General features: G+C 37.9%; 1 protein-coding gene across 3 annotated transcripts in view; it reads right to left on the reverse strand.

The window, feature by feature from the left end:
* The window catches only part of kank4 (KN motif and ankyrin repeat domains 4), a 117,498-nt gene extending 104,963 nt beyond the window's left edge, over window positions 1-12,535 (reverse strand). The window contains exon 1 of one of the 3 annotated variants that reach the window (XM_047375055.1): window positions 12,436-12,535. The gene's annotated coding sequence lies outside the window, so the exon portion shown is untranslated. Of the gene's footprint in view, window positions 1-5,858; window positions 6,045-12,435 lie in introns of those variants that run through there. The other 2 variants (XM_047375054.1, XM_047375056.1) reach the window with 2 other exon arrangements.
* Between the last annotated feature and the right edge of the window lie 483 nt (window positions 12,536-13,018).

Below are 13,018 nucleotides of genomic sequence, written 5' to 3' on the forward strand. Positions count from 1 at the left end.
CCTGACCTCCACCTGATAGAATCCCTTGGGAAATGGATAAGAGCTGAGATTGCGAGCCAGGACATCTTATCCAAAATCAGTGCCTGGCCTCACAACTGCTCTCATCTAGGAATGGTTAGATAGTCCTATAAACACACTTCTACACCTTGTAGACAGCCTTCCCAGAAATGGTGAAGCTGTTATAGTTGTAAATGGTGGGCCAAATTAAAGCCTTTATATTAGAAATGGGATGTCATTAAAGTAAATGTTTGTTGAAAGGCAAGTGACCTAATAAGTTTGGCAATATAGTGTATGTGTAAGCTCTCGTCGTGAAGGCTTAAAGGAAGTTGTGTCTCAGTACATCCACTGTCTTAAAATCATAAATTGACAGTTGAATAATTGATTCAGGCAAAAGGCCTTGTATAATTATTTTATTTTTGCTGACTGCAGTTAAGTTAATTGCAGAAGCCGGTCACATGATAAACAGACAAACTAGACCATTTTGACCACCTACAACCAATTAAAAGGTAACATACGTAGCATTAGCTGCTAGATTTGGAAGCAGAGGGCCACTCATCCCATTTCCTTACACATAGAGGGAGGACAAAGACAACATTAAGTTGCTTTCCACACAGCTACATGTAACAGTCGGTTCTCTTTAGGGGTTGAAATTTCCAAGCCATCTGATTGTGTCTGCAGTAACAAGTCTGAAATTCTGAGTTTTTAATTGTGCAACTGAATCTGGTTTAAAAAGCTAACTGTATTTTAAAACAATAACACTAACTAAATAATTGTATTAACTTTTACCATAAGCAATAATCAGAAGCACCAACCACTTCCTTCCTACTAAAGGCTAGTTTGAGGAGCTGAAGAAAAAAGAGACTGAAAACAAGACTAATATCTCTGAGCAAGCGCATAGAACAGTACTGCATAGAATGTAACTGATGATACTTCAAACTCTGATTTTGCACATCAACACGTTCTAATCCTTCACAATCTAATATCGTTCTATTACCCACCCCTACTTTTGTTTTATTTTTAACCTTTTATCAAAAATACATTCTCAACAGTCCATTTCATCACTTGCCCAGTAAACAAATAAATATCTGTTTTGACAAATTAAAGAAGTTGTCATTTTTGTTTTATGTATGTGTGATATGAATGGCTGGTTTTATTTGAAAAGAAACCAAGCAACTGTCCTCCACCCATCGTGAAAACAAAGAACAAGGGACAGTCTTACAGTATTGTTCTTCTGATCTCCATTTCTCCCCGCCCAACTCACTGACCCTTGTCCAGCCAACGTCACCCACTCAAACATCCACAAAGGAAGCTTCACCAGAACACAAATCCCATGTTTTAACACAGCAACAAGGCAGATATATCCTTTCACGTTAACACAAAAACATTACTCCTTCTCAGAGACATGAGTCAAAGAAACTATGAATTTATATTAAGGTTCATGATATAAAATGGGTCAAATAAGCAGTACGTTATATCACAAAAAGAGAATAAGGAACATAAGTGCAACCAGATAGCATAAAATAGGAAAAGGCCAAGTGATACGGCAAATAATAATCACTGTTTTCCACTTATATGATTGTGTGGCGTTTAAAAATAGTAATTTTCATCAGTGCAGTAAAGTTTGAGCAATTTGTGCACAATCTAATCCATCTCAGGTGGAAATAATTACCCACTAATAACCTCCAAATACACAATCTCCTCATCAGCACACATCAGCCGCAGTTTTGAATCTTCAAGATCAACAACTCCATTTACTGGCATGTCTCAATTTATGTGATGATATGAATAACGCTGAGCCACAACAACTTCATCTAATCAGCCCGCAAATCACAGACTGAATTGGTTCGAAGCATGCTGTGCAGATGTAAGACATTCCTGAAATGTGCTTTCAATGCAAAGGCAGATATCTGCCCATGCTGGCAATGATTTCAGTGCAGACTGGTTTATGTCCAAACGTGGACAACTGCAACCACAACAAACTCACGGATTGTCTGGGACCAAAGTGCTGAGCCCACAACCAAAGCTAAATAAAAATGCAGTTTATTCTGGGTCCTTTTAGCTCACATTTAAGTCCAGAAGTATTCATACCCCTGGCAGATTTAGCTTTAATGTAATCTATTAAAGAAAAATCAAAGTGATAACCAGTGAAAACGTGCAGAAAGCTGGTCAGCAATAACAGGATTGCTGTAATGCTAATACAGATTTTTCCACTGATTATTGTAAAGATAAATCCTTTTCAAAATGCAATTTTTTTGTAAAATGTAAATAAAAACTAATGGATTTTTTTTTCAAATTTGATAATCCTTTAACAGTGGTTCATTGTTTTTTTATAGACTAAATTGTCATTTTGGTATCGGAAACAAACTTCTTCTGAATGGAAACAGTCTTAAATCTCTAACTGTTAGGGTAAGGAATCATTTTGGACTGTACACATGCCGTCTATTTATTCAAATGTCCACATAGATTTTCTTTTGGATTTTTCAGCTAAGAGCAACAGTTTATGATCAATGCTTTTATTTCTTCCTACCCTGCAAAAAGCCATGCAAGAACGGCTGTGCTACACCAACTAATTTGTAGCAAAGTGTTGCAGGTAGCGGGATACTGTGGTTAGAAGCTTAGAATACCAGAATTGTAAGAGAAAGAGCTGCAAAAGCATGTACAGATGATCACTGGAGTGTCAGCAGAGAATGAGATTAGTAGTACCCTCCCCAGGCGTTTTCTCAGCTGGCGGGTGTGTGTGCTCCGTCTCCTGGCTCTCATGTGTCTGTGTGTTCTCAGCGAGGGGTTTTGGCTTCTTTGACTGACACATACAGAGAGTTTAGGGAGACCCATCTCTCCCACAGCTGAGCTATAAAAGCCTTAAGGCTCCTTATCCCATAACTTTGCCATTTGTTTGATGAAAGCACATCTTTTTAAAACCACGAATACCATGAAAATAAAACAATTAAAAGTCCAACTTTAACCGGGCCAGCATGTCGAGAACTTACACACTTATCTGAAAGTTGTCATAAATTCTTAATCCTCGACACAAAATCAAACACACGCTGCTTCTCGCTCTGTTTTCGTCTGCCTTTTCTTTTTTATTGCAGCAAGACATTAAACTAATTTATCCCCTGGGGTAATCAACTTAGCACACATTTGCAGATAAACACACTCAGGCTGTGTGTGCTAAAAGAGGAATTTACAGGTTCAGTGAAGCTTTAGAAGAAGTCAGTCAATGTGGAGGTTTGTGGAATATGAAGCACATGTGGAGTACTGGGCATCCAGCCAGATGAAACGCGGAGCACAGCCTAGCATCCACTGGCACAGACCAACTTTAAATACTCATCTGGGAAAATGATTTGCCTTCTCAACCATTGACTTGTAGTTCTTGACGCAGCAGACATTTACAATGCTAGTGGGTAGAGATTCCGTCATATGCCAAATTGTATGTAATGACGTGTCTTTGCCTGCATCTATGTTTAGGGAGGAGGGATGGAATAATTAGTATTTTGAAAGTCATAAAACCAAACCAAAAAACACATGCAGTGGGAGGGTTCAGGGCTTGCATGGCCAGTTGTGCAGTATAGAAGCAGCCATCCTAAGATGCTCACTGGCGTGGCTACATATTCTGAGAATGTGTTTGCATGTGCAACTGCTCCAGTACTTCAATACACTTTCCATCAGATTAAGCTGCTGAGCCTTTTCTATAGCACAACTCTACCTAAGGCTTAGGTCCTTAATGGCCTAGTTTCCATAGCAGAACCAAAGTATGATCATTTATTATTCACATGATTTAGTTTACCCAAGAAATTGTAAAGGGGTCTCAGTGTATACTCCTGGTAAAATGCCAGGTGTTTTAATGCTACATTTTAATGTGACAAACATCATGTTTAGCCAAAGCCATTACTGAGAGGTTACAAAGGACCAGAAAGATTTCGTGTAATGACCTGAAGAGGGTTGTGAACAAGAGAGTTTCTCACATTCTGATAAATTTGAAGAGCATTTGCAAGACAGAGATCCAAGTATTGCCAAGTCCAGGTATAGTATGCAAACAGACCAACAAACAATACTGAATGCTTTGACTGAATCAAAAGCTGCTTCAACAAAATATTAGTTTAAGGATATGCACACTTATTCATCAGCTCTAAACCTAAAGATGCTGTCCCATTGTATAAAGTGTTACAGTTTAAAAAGTCAAAACATAATCAATACAGACACACTGATCCAAATTGTGTGACTGATTTTCAAAATTCTAGTAAATCTCGTCAATGTGATATGTTTTACCTGACTTTAATTACTGCTAGCTGAACCAGCTGAATCAAGGCCAAGCGAAGCACTGAAGATGCTTCCTCCCAAATCTACTGGGACAACACAACTTCGCCCTAACTGGCTTTAAGGTCCAATGAGAATCATGATGTGGAATACATTAGATCTCTTATATTTTGGGTCAAGGTTATCTTAGCCAAACGTGGTGTCATAATCTTTGTTACTTTGGTTTTGTGTTCAGCTTTATTTTGGTATTTCCTTCTGCTCCCTTGTTCCTTGTGTGCTCCATTAGCTATTTCTCCAATTTCCTCAGTTTAACTTCAGTTACTTACCATCCCTCACAGCTGCACTCTGTTTCTAATCAACCACCTGCTCCTTGTTCAGTAATCAACTCTCCAGCTTAAATGTCTCTCAGTTGTTCAGATCATCCTGTTATGCTCACCAGCCTGTGTCCTTGTGGTCCCCCTCTGACATTTTAGTTTGGATTCCCCACAGACCTTAGTTTTTGTAAGTTTTTTTGAATCTCCCTTTTTAAGAAAAACTGTTAATTTTCACCGGCCTGCCTCCTGCCTGCATTTGGGTCCTGCTCTACACCATTACATGACAAGTGGTGTTAATACTTAATACTTTTGGCAAGGCAAAGTATAAATTCCATGTGCTGGAAGTGTGCAACTTTTTGTATTTTTATTATTCTGACTGAAAAGAGCGCAAACTTGTATGGCAGTGTAGAAAAATACTTCCTGAAATCTTCAAATCACATTGCATTGTTGTAAAAGAAACACAAAGTAGTAAACACTTCAAAAAAAGGGAGATTTGCTTGTTTTTATTTTCTGAAAGGTTGACATTTCACAGATATACGGCTTCATCAGACACTGTTGATTTGCAAGTCACACATCATGCCGTGGTTACACTGAACGCCGGTGGCAGCCACCGGCGTGTAAGTCGGTATGACTCACCTCTCTGCACCTCCAGGAAAAACGCACTGACACAAACATAAAATAAACTCAGAGAGGGGGAGGTACACTCATGTGGGTCAACCACGTTTAACATGTTCCTTAACGTGAGCATTGAAGTAAAACTGCAAGAGTAACATATAAGACAAGTGCACAGTATGGCACCTAGAGAACACCCAACATGTAATGTTGAAGTCTGCCAATCAACCAGAGCCAATAGTTTATGGCAACCAAGCAGAGCGGTGACTGAGACTAACTGTGAATACACAGGATGGAGAGGCAAGGAGGGGTTAGACGGAGGAGAGAGAGCAAACCAATCGAAGACATCCCCACTGAGAGTTCACAGAAGCTGTCAGCTGAAAATATGATTGTTCTAAACATATCACAATACACCATCCCCTGAATGGTTACTTTTTAAAGAATGCCTATTGCAACTCTAATTACATGTGCAGGGTCAGGCTCTGACTTAAAACACTGGTCAGGACAGAATGGAATTTCTCTTAAAACCAAGTTTGAATAAATGATCCTGAACTTGAAGAAGCCTGCCAAAGTAAAAGTAAAAAGTGCAAATGCGACCAATGAGAAACCTACACAGAGAATTTCAAAAAATTAGGAGTGGAGTAATAAATTGCAACAAAAATAGTGTATTTCTCTTACCTCTGTAGGTCAGTGTGCTATCCTTTCTAATAAAAACTGCAATTTAGTAGAAGCTTCAGTCTTTCCAGGATAATTTACATGTCTATGTATGTTTCTCTTATCTGAACACAAACTCTTTGGTCCTCTTTCCCAGCGCTTTTGGTCCACCTTAGTAAGTTTGTGAACATATACGCTAGACTGTAATGAATAGTAGTAAGTAAAAGGACAGCACTATGCTGGAAGGCAGGCGGTCTGCATGAAACAGGAGCACTGGGAGAGTAGAGAGCAGACTGAGTAGGATGCAAGAGCTATTCTTCGCTACATCAGAGTGGCCGGGCTGGACACACCCACCTCCTCAGCATGCATCAAACAGGGAGCCCTCTAAAAGTATGCAGACATGGAGGACCCCTGTGTGCAGCAAGACAGCCAATCATACCTGATGTACAGGGGCCCCTGAAAAAATTCTGGATTTCTTTCTATGTGAAAAAGAGAGACTCCGATGGATCATTTCCAAATGTTCACTCCTTTAATGAATTAACAAATACATAAAATAAAAAATATAGAAAGCTGCAATAACCTGTTTGCGTAAATGTGCACATGCTTAAACCTAAACATTATCTGGGGCTACTTTAATCCAGATGGAACTGGGTTTATTGTGAAGATGGTCAAAATTATAAACAGCTCCAAATACCAGTTAGTTTTGACCCAAAGGCTTCTGGGCCCATATTCTCAGAGAGCTCCTATCTTAGCCTCAAAGTTCTTGGCAAGGACTCCTAGCTTAAGAGTGACTCAGTTCCCTGCTGAGAGTGACTCCAAGCAAGGACAAGACAGAAATTTGTATCTTAGAGAGGAGTTGTGGTTGACCACGTTGTTGTGTGACGCTGTCTTCTAAGAGCTGTGATTGGTTGTTCCAAAAGACAAAAAAAAACAAAAAAACAAATGCACTCCTACTAATCAATGGAGATAAATTATCCGATGATAGAATTTACACTGGATTCAAAAATGTGCAAATCATGATAAAACTTAGCGAAATTAAATTAAGTCACACAGCATGAAAATGTTTGAACGTAGCGTATTTACATGCTCGTCATTATTTTGATTTGCTTATTAATATGTTTACCCGCCATGCTGGTCTTTTTCATACTGCATCTATTTCATATCAATTTAATACTAATATCACATATAAAGCCCTTAATAATTTAGCTCCATCATACATCAGAGATCTGATTGTTCCATATGTTCCTAACAGAGCACTTCGTTCTCAGACTGCAGGTTTACTGGTGGTTCCTAGAGTCTCTAGAAGTAGAATGGGAGGCAGATCCTTTAGTTATCAGGCTCCTCTCCTGTGGAACCAGCTCCCAGTCTGTCCACTGTCGCTACATGCTCATCCAGGAGGAGGGAATGCTGCAAGTCACTGACTGGATGCAATCTGCTGGGTTTCCTTAGATAGAAAAACTTTTTATCCAATCTGACAGCACTGTTCAATAGTTAGGATTAATTGGAATGTATATACCTGACTTTGTGAAGTGCCTTGAGATGACATGTGTTGTGAATTGGGGCTATATAAATAAAACTGAATTAAAATTCAGCATTTTACTGCCATTGCCTTCTTATATAATGAGGTTTAGTTTTGTAAAATGACTAAAACAATCATGGTGCAGCAAACAAGCATTCCCAACAGATCAATGCGTCATTCCATCTGCTTCCAGCACTAGCCTGGACTGTGACCAGCTTTGGTTCCTGCTGCATTCAGAAGCTAGAGAGCAGATAGCAGCACCAGAGAACTTCTCCACAGCTGGGAAGCATAGATGACCATTTAGGTTTAGGCTGCTGACATCATCATGTACAGTACAGCAAATACTTCTTCACCTCATTTATTTCTTCCTTCTATGTAGGCAGTTCTTAGATTATTGTACTTTATCTTTTCTAGAGTTTATATTTATTTAAATGTTTTGAGTTTTTCAAATTGTTTCTTTTTTGAAAGCATTTTACAGTCAGTAAATATTTAAATAATTCTATACTACATTGTTTGTAATTTTATACTATTTTAATTTATGGTTATTTATTGTTTCTCTTATTTATTTATCCTTTTTAATATTACCTTACTATAGGTGCACCTTTAATCTGTCCTGCTGCTTATGCTATTTCATTTCGACCTAGGGGGATTATAAGGTTAATCTTATCTCTATATTAATAATTGTATGATTGTTATAGAAGTTTATGCGCTCATTTATTCGACTGTTTAGGGGATGGATCTCTGCGCGATCGAGCCGGTAGTGTTTTATTAATTCATTGTTCATTATAAGAGAATATCTCCCCGTTCTCTGTTTTTCTGCCATCCTTCCATTCCATTCTTCCTCCTCCTTCTCTGCTTAAGACACTCTTAGGCTCACTAAAAGTCTTCCTCACCACTACTCTTTCATTACATTTCCTCACGTTAGGAGCTCTCTTAAGGCCAAAGATGCTTCGTGAATAACTTTTATCTTACTGAGGGGAAATTCTAAGAAAAATCTTAGAATTCAAGAAATTCTAAGATTTTTCTTGAATGACGTCAGTAGGAGCTACTTTTAGTCGTAGGATTCTTTGTGAATACAGGCCCTAGCGTCTGTTGAGCATAAAAGCTGAGGATGAAGGGGGATTTATTTTTCCCCATTATAGTGAATCCAAGCATACATTTAAATCAATAAAAAAGCTAATTCACCAGCAGACATTTTATGTTTTTAAATGGTCTAGCCAGAGTTCAAATCTGAACCTGATAGAACAACAGTGGAGTTTTCTGAAGAGCCCTGTGGACACTAGATGTCCTCACAATGTAATAGATTTAGAGAAATTCTGTAAAGTAGAGTGGCTATTAGGTCTACAACCAAGTCAAGATATGGATACTGATAAACTCCTACCAAATAAGACTGAATGTTGAATCAGAAGCTACTTCAGCAAAGTATTAAAGTGTAAATGTTTATGTAGCCAGATTATTGCAGCATTTTTATTTCTTTACAACTTATTCCTTTACAGATTTATTTTTTTAGTTGAATTGTTTAAAGATATATGTTGCATTAAAGGTGGAAAAAGGTTTAAAATGATTTATTTTTGGTCTCATAATATAATTTCACAAAAGCCTTGGCATATTTCCAGGGGTGTGTACACTCTTAGAATGCACACATAAGGCTGTGAGCGCTGGTTAACTTACGTTTAATGACACATTAAGCTTTCCCCTCGGCCAGGCGCAGCCTGTGAGATTTGTCTGCCGGGGCTTTTTTCCAGTGGAAAGAAATAAACCGCTTCATGCCTTAAACGGCTGCTAATGAGTTAAATTCTGGGCTTATGGTGTCTGTTCTTATAAAAACACTGCAATGATGCGTTAAACCAGCTGTTCCCAACCTTGAAGGATACCCTGCAGGTCAAAGGAGAGAATGCAATTCTCAAACACAAAAGTCTTTTTAATTTGCGTTTTTGTGTCATGTTTGCAGTGACTTCTCCAAATAAAACCAGAATGAGGGAAAACACGGCATCAATATATTTTCAGGTTTTTTTTTTTTTTTTTTTAAAGGTGTTACAGTATTGTAATACATTATATGATGCAAATAGATGTGCAGCTGCAACAAAAGTATTCGCTTTGAAAGCTAAAATCATTTGAAGACATGCTCTTCATTCATAGCCTGTCACTCAACTTCCCTTCATTTTCCCATCAGTTATCTCCTCCTGACAGAGATGGAGCATGAGATAAGGGAGATTTTTTTCTCCATGGGATTTAAAGCCTCCACACCACCTACCTCTCCCAGTCCGTGCTGTTAGGGTTCCACGCCTCCTGGGACAAAGCCTGCTTTAATAAAGGCCAGTAGCAATGCACGGTGCATGCAGAGATCCTCGTTAACACAAGTTTAATTGGGTAAAATATCTAAAACTGTGGTATCATCAAGTGAAAAGAAACTATACAAATTCTTGCCTCAAGAAAAATATTTCCAACATTTCCAACATCAAACCTGCCAAGTGATGTAGTGTGTTTGAAAGTCTTGTCAACTACGGTTTTAAGAAACAGCCAATCCAAACATTTTACCACATTTATTGAAAAACATTGATATGAGGAAGTTTTAACAAAAGGCAACACAATGATTCTTTATTAAGCAGCCCTACGTTAGGATTTAAATGGACTCTTAAGACGGGATGTGGAAAATAATTGTCCATCAGTTCTGTTTGTCGGATCCAGCGCCAGTCCAAGGCTTAAGAAAGCTACGGAGCAGTTTGCCCCTCCTCCCTCCCCAACCAGTAGTTGGCCCGCAAAACCACCACAATCATGTTGTTTTTGCTTGCATCATTAGTAATCGCGCAAAACAAAGCTAGTGATCCCTGATAAGTAAAATGTTATTTTATTCTGAAAACCATAATTTATTGAAGAACAGAAATACCCCCTTCCATCTTTTCTAACAGTTAAACTACATAAAACTATTTCCAAATTTTTATTTGTTTATTTGCTTTCTTCAAAATAGTCTGTATAAATATTTTGAGAGGCTAAAATAATATTCAACATGAACATGCCTACCAAGTTCATAGATTAAATAACAGTAGTGCACACTGAAGCAGAAAGGAAATGATACATGGTTTTCTTGTTTTGTTTTTTTCTCTAACTGATTTACAGATCTGCAGACTGACTTTTTCCTAATTGTTTTTTGCAAAAAGGCTTAAGGTCTGACAGATTTTATAGACTGCGTCTATGAACAGTATTTTTTAAGTCTTGTCACAGATTCTTAATTGGATTTAGGTCTGGACTTTGACCTGGGCTTTCTAACACATGAATATTCTTTGATCAAAACCATTCCACTGCAGTCTTGGACCCTATCTTTACTGTGGTTGTCCCACTCAAAGGTAAACCTCCACCCAAGTCTCAAGTCTTTTGCAGCCTGTAACAGCTTTTCTTCAATTATTGCCTTGCATACATCTCCATCCATCTCTCCATTAACTCTGTTCAAGTGTCCCTTCCCTGTTGAAACAAAGCATCCTTACAGGATGATGCAGCCAACACCATGTTTTGCGTTGGTTTGTTCAAACGAAAGTGCAGTATTAGTTTTCTGCAAGAAATACCGTTTTACACGTAGGTCAAAAAGTTTCATTTTTGGTCTCATCTGAACAGAGCTCCTCTCACCAAATTTGATCTGTTCCCTACATGGCTTGTAGCAAACTTCAAACAGGGCGTTGCATGGGTTTGTTTCAACAATGCCTTTCTTCTTGACAATTTTCCATAAAGGCAGTTTAAAAGGTGTACTAGTAAAAAAGTAAAATAAAAACCATTTATGCTTTTCTTTCCACTTTACAATTATGCACATTTGAGTTGTACCATCACACAAAATCCCTATAAAATACATTAAAGTCTGAGGTTGTAATGCCACAAAGGTAAGGGTAGGAATACTTTTGCAAGGCACTGCATGTCTCATGTAAACTGAATGTAATTTAGGCAACAAACTAGGGCTGAAACAATCAATCAAATCAATTAAGATTAATTGATAATTGCAAAATTGTCAAATAATTTCGTAATTGAATAATCGTTGACTTGAGTATACAGACTCTAAATCATGCAATTTGCTCAAAGAACAACCCACTCAGAGCAGTAATTATGTCAAAATTGTACAATAAAATATATATATTTTGCATTTAACAGGAATATCCTTCTTTGTCGGTAAATATGCTCTATACAGAACTCCTCAAGTGGCATAGCTTTAGCTTCTCTGGTTTAAAATCTGTAAAAACAAATCTCCTGTTAAGCACATTTTCCTATCCAGTTATTAATTGATTAATCAAAAAAACAGATTAATCGATTAGCAAAATAATCTTTACTTAGTAAACATTTGGTTATTGTGTGACAGATAACAATTTTAAGTTCTAAATTGTAAAAATGGTTATGTTTGATGTAAAATGCATAATCATTTGATTCATTTTGTTTAATCAAGTTAATAATGAACAAAGTGTAGTAATGTTATTTAGGATGAATTGGGCTGAAATTATTCCAGTTAAAAAGATTTTTGCACACTGAATCAGTCAAGAAATTTATAATAGACTCACTCCAAAGCCCGAAATTGAGGAGATATCCTATTCTGGTCAATTAAACTGAGGATACCTTTGGGAATACCAGCCAGTCCCACAGGAAGTCATACACTGCGAAACTACTCCCGTCCATTACTGTATATGCTTCCTAGCTGCAACAACACCCGACAACCAAGGGGTTTATTAAGTAGCGCAGTAGCTCAGATCCATTGATGCATATTTGCTGCTGACCAAGCATCCACTCTTCTGCAGCAGCAGCAGCAGCAGCAGAGACGGACCGTCCAGCTCATGTACCACCGTGTGAAAAAATGCCCATGCAGTTTGAATCCCACCGTGCAACGTCGCACCTGTCGTTTCGCATTTTTTTGTGCAACATTCAGGTGCTACGACACTCCCCTCATCGTACAAACGCACGCCAGTACCAACAGTACGTAGCTCCATATACCATCACAGTGCAACTGATACTATTAAGGTGAAACGAGCTTAAAAATACCGCTCTGTGCTACAATCACAGTATATTTATGTTTTGCCCCAAAACGCAATGCACAAACAAACTGTACCTTACCGTTAAAACCATGAAGGAGTAGCCTGGTAACTGTCAGATGAGGAAATGTTCCAGTGAAGAGGGGTAATGATGCTGCTGGACAGTTTGGTGTTACGTTCCCTAGATATTGTCGCCTCCTGTTGGTCAAAACTATGTACAACTGTTGTTAATTATTCCCAGTGACGGGACAGTTTTTTTTAATTTAGGAAATGCAAACCTTAGGTATGAAACAATTTATAGTCGCAACTGATACAAACACATAACACCTATTTTATTATTATTATTAGAATTATTTGACCATACAGCTTCATGAAGCAATGATAATGCTGGCAAGTTGGAAAAATAGACTTATGATTTATGTCTTCAAAATAAAAGCCCTAGCCATTGAGCTATTATTATCAGAATCAGAATCAGAATCAGCTTTATTGCCAAGTTCGTGCATACAAACAAGAAATTTGACTCCGGTACACTTTGCTCTTTTGTTCTGTTTTTGCATTACAGAATATACAATTTTACAATTTACAATGTACAATATACACATATTTAATAGAAAAGGTGCATTTGCAACATCTGTATGCTGTTGTTTTGTACTCTATTGAATGTT

Source organism: Girardinichthys multiradiatus, chromosome 9 (assembly GCF_021462225.1).
Source record: "Girardinichthys multiradiatus isolate DD_20200921_A chromosome 9, DD_fGirMul_XY1, whole genome shotgun sequence".
Lineage (NCBI taxonomy): Eukaryota > Metazoa > Chordata > Actinopteri > Cyprinodontiformes > Goodeidae > Girardinichthys > Girardinichthys multiradiatus.